The sequence below is a fragment of the Stegodyphus dumicola genome, chromosome 10, assembly GCF_044657685.1.
Source record: "Stegodyphus dumicola isolate Sdum_Otavi_A_Nest chromosome 10, ASM4465768v1".
In the NCBI taxonomy this organism is placed as follows: Eukaryota; Metazoa; Arthropoda; class Arachnida; order Araneae; family Eresidae; genus Stegodyphus; species Stegodyphus dumicola.
The window spans coordinates 73,884,315-73,892,020 of NC_140777.1; the positions used below are offsets into that span (position 1 = coordinate 73,884,315).

Consider the following 7,706-nt stretch of genomic DNA (forward strand, 5'->3'; position numbering starts at 1 on the left):
TACATTATTCCGTGATTGATTAAGTTTTCAAATTTATACTGACTTTTTGATAACCCGGTATATTCAAGCTGCAGAAATTTAAGCTTTTTTATCTTCAGAGATCAACCATGAGTGAATCTCACATTTCTAATTTGTATCTGATTTTAAACGTTTTCTAAATGTTCATTTAACGGCAAAAAAAGAAACTTTTTGTCCATGGTTAACTTTGTCGTTATCTCTTCTACTAATGTATTATAAAGATTTGAAAAAATGAATATTTTTGTAAATGATGGAAAACCAAACTTCTACATAGGAAGTTTGTTCTATCTCAACATTAATTTCAGATCTGAAAAGGCTTCGTTTTGATTTCTTCATACGTTAATGGTATAGTTATATTAAACCCATTCATGTTTACTCTATTACATCGATTTAATAGTTGCGTTTATGGCATCGGATGAAGAAAGAAGAACAAATTTTAGAGATTGATAGGAAGAATTACAGGAATAACGTTATATGACTTATCTAGACATAGGAATGTTTATTGAACTTATGGACATGAATTAAATATATACTCACAAAGATGTATACACAGAGATATATATATATCAACATAATCTCTACATATTGTTGCGAGCGTACGGGTTCGTTGAATGTTGTTGCGTACGGGTAACAATATAATAAGAGAAAGACTCTGTGTGTATGTCTTTCGTTTGCGCTGGGCTTAAGCTAATAGACCCACGGTTGCGAAATTTGGTATATAGGTGCATCTAGACAAGAGCCAGTGCACCTCGAAACGCTGCTTTCGAAATTCGAATTATAATTTATTATTATTATTTTTTATTTTATGTTTTGTGACAAAATCGCGTCATTTTGAGATATAATGGGCTATAGGAAAGCGAGATTTTACTCTACGCATTCCATTTTCACATCGTCATGAAACGTAGGCACTTAGCTATTTTACGAACTTAAAAGAAATTTCGTGTTTCAATAAATCGATTAAATACGACTTTATTTAACAAAGGGAGCTTAACGCCTTTTCAACGGGATTTTTCCTAAAAAAGTTTATTTTTTAAAATGTACAGTTTATTTGATTTTTGGACACGCTAAACTTTCATCCTTGCGACTGCTTTTACAAAACGAATTTTGGAAAAATTTAATATTTTGTATTTTTAAATTTTTTAAATGAAGTTTCCGAGTACACTTCTCACATCTCACATCCTTAAAAATGTGATTTTTGGAACAATTCTCCTGTCTTATTGTTTTTTATTTGTGTTAAGGAATATTGCTTATTTCATTGTCATTTTGTTATACGTAATAACTTTTTTTTATCAAGTTGTTCTGCAGAGTAAAATTCAACGCAGTTTTTTAATTTAATGTTTGGTGTTCCCTTCAGCCATTTTTCCGCTTCATTTAAAAGCCAGACGAAGGCTGTCAGCGAAGCTGATAATGTACACTAAAGTACACTAAAGTTATAGAACTATAATTAGTAATAGTCCCTTAATTCATTTTAATTTGGGAATTTTTCTTTCCATTCTAAATGTAGTATAAATCTCTGTAAATTAGGTCTAAAATCTAATACTAAATAGTATATAAAATACTATATATAAGTCTAATATTGTGCAATAATAAATCTGTATAAATTAGGTCATTTCGAAAAAAATCTATGCCATATGTTTCTTGCATAATGCTAATAACGAAGGCTCTTACGTACAGGCTTCAGTCAATAATAATTTGAGAATTTGGGAATCAAAACTTTTATCGCCAGTACCAAAACCTGTAAGATTAAAAGGCTTCGATGTTACTGCAATGCGTCTAGAACGTCGTGAATTGATAAGCGAATAATCGCTTAGTTCAGAGAGATAGAAACGTAACCATACGAACGATTAATTACTCTTTATTATTCAAAATAAATTTAACAGACAACTCCTTCTTAGATTTAAAATCAAGCCTCCACTTGGACTTGAACTCAGGAATAATAATCAAAAGTTAACAAAACTAAAACGATATAGCCGAAGCTATCAAGATTCTAACAGAGTTGGCGTCTTAACACTAACTAACAGCGAAGCTATCAAGGGCCTAAAGTATTGCCTGTTAACTTCCTTTTGTAGTTAAATTAATAACATAGCATAACAAACATAACATAACAAACGTACTTACTGCATCGTACCGTTAAACATTTGAAGCGTACATCATCTCAATGAATATTTTTAAAATTATAAATAGAACGACATCCAGAAATTATCTGTTGCCATTTTCTCAATAGATATTTTGTCTAATAACAATTAAATAATTTACAATCGTTCTTACATTCGACCATCCTGACTTTTCAGTTGTCCTCAATTGAACCAAATCTTGTCATACATTAAAGAAACAAATAAACAACAACAAAATATAATAAGTAGGTAGGAAAAAATAAAATCAAATATGATTTTTTAAAAATTCTATAAGTCCTACACAAAGTCTCTATAGCCCAATGGTTTGCGCACTATTCGCTTGGGCCTATTAAGTTCGCTGTCAACCTCTTCATTATCATCATCTTCTGTATTTCTGGAAATGATGATAATGACGAGGTGAACTTCTGATTTATGTTAAATTCCTTTTGTAGTTAAATTAATCACTCGTAAAATGGTTGTAAAAGACAAACATTTATTTGAAGATAAATCTTAATAACCTATACGTAACGTATTCGTAAACGTACATAACATAACAAACGTACTTACTGCATCGTACCGTTAAACATTTGAAGCGTACATCATCTCAATGAATATTTTTAAAACTATAATTAGAACGACATCCAGAAATTAGCTGTTGCCATTTTCTCAATAGATATTTTGTCTAATAACAATTAAATAATTTACAATCGTTCTTACATGCCGAACGTAATAATAGCTTGAGTATCGCCGAAAGGCTAACGCGCGTTGATCAGAATCTCAGGCTCTCTAACGAAGTCAGTAGAATTTCACAGTTAAATACTTCGTTTTCTCATTTGCGTTCAAACGCGATTCTGAAAATATGTTCTCTTGTAAAAAGTTGTAAGCTGAAATTAAGGCAAGACAGGAAGGTAACTTCAACAACAACTCAAATAGTAACAACTCAAACAACTCAAAATTAACTTTTAGAAAATTAAGATAAACCTTGCAAACCAATAGAAAAATGTGCGAAACATAACTGAAATCAGTTTTTACCAAACTTTCATTTTGGACAGGTCGAATTTGATCTCTCTCTAGCGTCGTGCGAACTTGCTGCTGCTTCAGATCTACGAGTATTTTAAAACTTTTCTGTTACCGATTTAGTTCTTTAAAAACAGGGCCTACCACGCCAGTTTCTCTGCGCTGACTTCGAAATGTTTGCCAGCAAGAATAAAGAGGAAATATTAAAAGGTCTGTGACTGCAAGCTTCTTCTTTACGTATTATATATATATATATATATATATATGCACCCTATATCAGATATCATGAAAAGTTTTCCCATTGTATAAAATAGATTTTTAAGCAAAACACATGTCTTAGCCCCATCAGAGTTTTAAATGAAGACCTAAATTTAATGTAATCTACATATGCATGAGCTTCTAAACGTAAAGTAATGTCTTCGACAAAATTCACGATTTTGAAGGACAGAAAATTATGCATAGTTATGCTTTAGAAACATGAGATTCACAGCGTTAGTTACCAGTCTTTCGAAAATGATACATTTATATTACTAGCTATGCGTTCCTTTATTTATCCAGTTAAAAATAGACAGAGCATGATATTTTTTTTAATCTGGAGAAAATGATTCTCCTATTGCCAAAATTATTAAAAAAACACTATTCATATTTTAACTATAAAACTTTTCTTCTAATTTTCTATTACTTGACGTCTGATAAACTGAAAAATAAAGTTCTCTTGCTTTCTGGATGTTTATTGTAAAATATGTTTATTTCATATGAATAATTATCTTCCGTAAATTATGACACACATTTTAAACATTTAAATATGTATTCAAAATAATACATTTAAAATTATCCATCAAATATTTCAGAGTACCATCAAAATTCCATTCATACAAAATATTGAATATATTCATACAAAATATGGAACATAACCAACAAATATTTCAGAATTTTAATTTTAATTTTAATTTTAATGCTATATACTGATAAAAGTATTTTGCTTCTGCATTTTCGAAATTGCATTTGTTCTTATAAACTTTAAGCAAATAAGTAATAGTGTGATGCAAGATTGAAGGCCGAAGAATCAATTAAATTTCAAAGGCTGTTATCGTCTACTGATTATTATAGAATCTTAACGTAATTAGCAGAAACACATTGTGAATATTTTATATAGGCTTTGGCATATGAACGTAGATATTAAGGATATATTTTAGGTCTTTGACTTCCATTTTTATCAATTGAATGAAAACATTTTCACTCAGTTTACAAGATATCTTCCAATTTTTTAGGAATATAAATAATGTAATCTCCAATGTAAGCAAAACCCGAATTATCCTGCTGAATGCCAGGAAAAACACCAGAGCATTAAGCAAAACGTTTTCATACAAAATGTTAACGCAATTTATCAAATACTGTATCGAAGCAAGAACATAGTATAATACTGTAATAGGGAATGAAAATATTTCGAGATGTAGCTTAATGATAAGATGATATAATCAATAAGGTTGAAGACTGCCTGTTATACGGATGTTCAATTTACACACAAACTATTTACTCTGTTTTTAAGGAAACAGGTGGAATTATATGAAGCGTTTCGTTAAGATGTCACTTTACTTAGAAATTGTAATTACAATGGAAGGAATTTAGAAGAAATAAACAGTGCCATCGATTTAATGAAAGAATGTATTTTGCGCTTTAAAAATGTGATCTGGAAACTATAAAGGCTTAGAAGTAAACGCGAGAAGAGTTCAAAGATATGTTAAATACATATATATATATATATTTAAAAAGATTTAAAAAGATACATATATGTATATGTATATTTAAAATGATACTATTTGTATATATATATATATATATATATATATATACAATTTATATTTAATGTATTTGTAATAGCATACGCTATTTATTTATTTTTTCTATTTATCGAAATCGCCTTTCCATTTTTTACACCTTAATGTGTCAGTATTTGCGGACCTGTCGGGAAATTGGAACAGAGAATTGAGACTAAAGTTTTTTAGACATAGTTTATTTAATTCATTAAAATATTTGTCGCGCAATGTTTCAATTGTCTGTTTCGACGAAACGCATAATGAGGTTAGCTTGGTTCGAAATTCATTGAAAAAAAATTTCCCTTGAAAAGCCAAAATGAACTTCGAATTGGGCTAATTAACCATTTTTCGCTTCTTAATTGTAATATATATTTTTTTGTGTTTTTCCTTGATCAATTGATTAGTATTTTATTGTGTTTTATAATTTACTTTTTATTTAGCATATAGCCTATTATTTTACCTCATTCAAATGATTTGTTTTTTACTGTGTTAAAATTTCCTAGTTTGTTTATCATATAGCTTTTTATTAATTTATAAATAATCAAATATTTTTTCTCCTCTTTCACACTTTTCATTGTAACTAAATATGCTTATGTTGGAGTTTTCTCGCAGCCACAGCTTTTGGTAACCTTTTGACGAACTTACTACAATTTATCTTCTAATTTCCTTAATTTTGCAGCACAAAGCGCAAAATTTTGACCTAAATTGGTCTTTTGTCCTTTGTTCTTACAACCTTAATTATAATAATATAATTATATATATATATATATATATATATATATGTGTGTGTGTGTGTGTGTGTATGTATATTTAAAAAATATACTATATACGTATATATTATATATAGAGATAGATAGATATAAATACAATATCACATTTTTTAAATATATATATCAAGTATGTAACCTTTATGTAATTTTTATTAATTCAATTAACATTACTGGTAAATAAAAAGAAAATATGAAGTCAAGAAACAATATCATATAGTGCAAAAATATGAAAAGTAAAATGTAATTGACATTTCTTACATATATAGCATAGTTTTACTACAAATGTACCCATGCAAATTTTCACTGATATATATAAAATATATGGAATTACAAAAACTCCAACTTGCATTCCGTACAGCTCCTTTTAATTAAAAAAATTCAAACAAAGATGCAATATTTTTTGTTATCGATGCAGCCATACTTATTTCTAAAATTAAAACTTAGTTATTAGGTTTTCAATGACTAAGGTCAATCAAGCATAGTAGATAAATAATTTAATAGATATGCATCTGTACTTATAACACTTTGCGTAATATTCTGCGCATAACAAGTCACAAAATAGGGAAAGTAATTTTTAGATACACCCACAGACAAACTGCAACCACATCATATTATTACATTTTTATATTATGAAAGAAATATAAGTCGCATATTTATAATATGATTATTGGCATTAAGAATATCAATTAAATGTAATATCGTTAATATATGATCATCAATATGTGGCAGTTAAAACTGAATAAAAATAATATAGAAATCAAAACACAACAGCACATACCCGAAGTAGAATAACAGTTAACAAAGTAGAATAAAAGCGTCTGAACTTTACGTTTGTCCGATGTCTGTCAGTGGTGCTCTCGAACTTCTAGAGGCGCGTGAGAATCTTCGATCTCTGAAATGCTACTAACTGCTCCCATCGAGCTGCTCGAGAATCAGCAGCCAATCTTGAAGTGCGTCGCTTCACTACTGGACGCCGTCTGCTCCGAATTATTTTGCTTGTTTTGTTTTTTGTAGCTCTCTCCTCCGTGTCCGCTCACAACACTCAATTTCCAATCAGAAAGCGTGCTACCTTTACGCATGTGCCGAGGATGCTCCATGAAGACCTCCTCCCACCTGTTAGTTAGCTCGATATAAGACACTAGCAAAAGAAAAAAAAATAGTATATATATATATATATGTACAGTTGTTTATTTCTTTCCATCACGGCTGATCAACACATTTTCAATGAATAATAATCACCCCTGATACATAAAACAATAAGATTATTAATAGCAAATATTTGGGCGCAACGAGATCCCATTTTATAAATAACTAAAATGCCGTTTGTAAAGCAGAAATATGGTGAAAAATGAAGAGGTGTATATTTCGGGAGTGATGAACTACTCTGAACTTTTTAATGCTACCTCCGTTCTTATATATATGAAGGTTAAAATTTGCATGAGGAGATTTACAATGTTACGAAAAGAATAAACTTTCTAGAAACTGACTGCAAAGAAATGTAGCACGCACTTAAATACATATCTTTTATTCGTGATTTAATGAGTAAGCATAACTTCAACTTATCGTGGTGATGTAGACCTACTATTGTATATCTGCTCTTCATATATAAAATACATACATGGTTATATGCATAAAATATTTATCTTCATGAGAAGTATTAACCGAAGTAGTAAGAACACAACACTTTTATCGCGAGACGATGAATGAATAGAAACCTTGTAGATACATTAGCTTATTTTTTTAAAGCACGAGAGATGAAAAATGAGCAACGCCTTCGCCGGGAGTCGAATCACGGACCTCTAGAATACGCGCCCAGCGTGCTGAGCACTACACTACGAAGGCAAGCTAAGAAAGCGGGAGAAACACCTTATAACCTTTCAACGTCTTTAGCATTATTTTCTAAAGTATTCTAGCATATTTTCACCTGTGCAGCGTAAAAATCAGATTTTTCCTTAATAGTACAATACTTT

General features: G+C 29.8%; 1 protein-coding gene across 2 annotated transcripts in view; it reads right to left on the reverse strand.

The window, feature by feature from the left end:
- Positions 1–6,846, reverse strand: part of LOC118181710 (G protein-coupled receptor dmsr-1-like) — a 240,542-nt gene extending 233,696 nt beyond the window's left edge. Inside the window, exon 1 of one of the 2 annotated variants that reach the window (XM_085825080.1) lies at positions 6,566–6,846. The gene's annotated coding sequence lies outside the window, so the exon portion shown is untranslated. Of the gene's footprint in view, positions 1–6,514 lie in introns of both variants that reach the window. The other variant, XM_085825079.1, reaches the window with a different exon arrangement.
- Between the last annotated feature and the right edge of the window lie 860 nt (positions 6,847–7,706).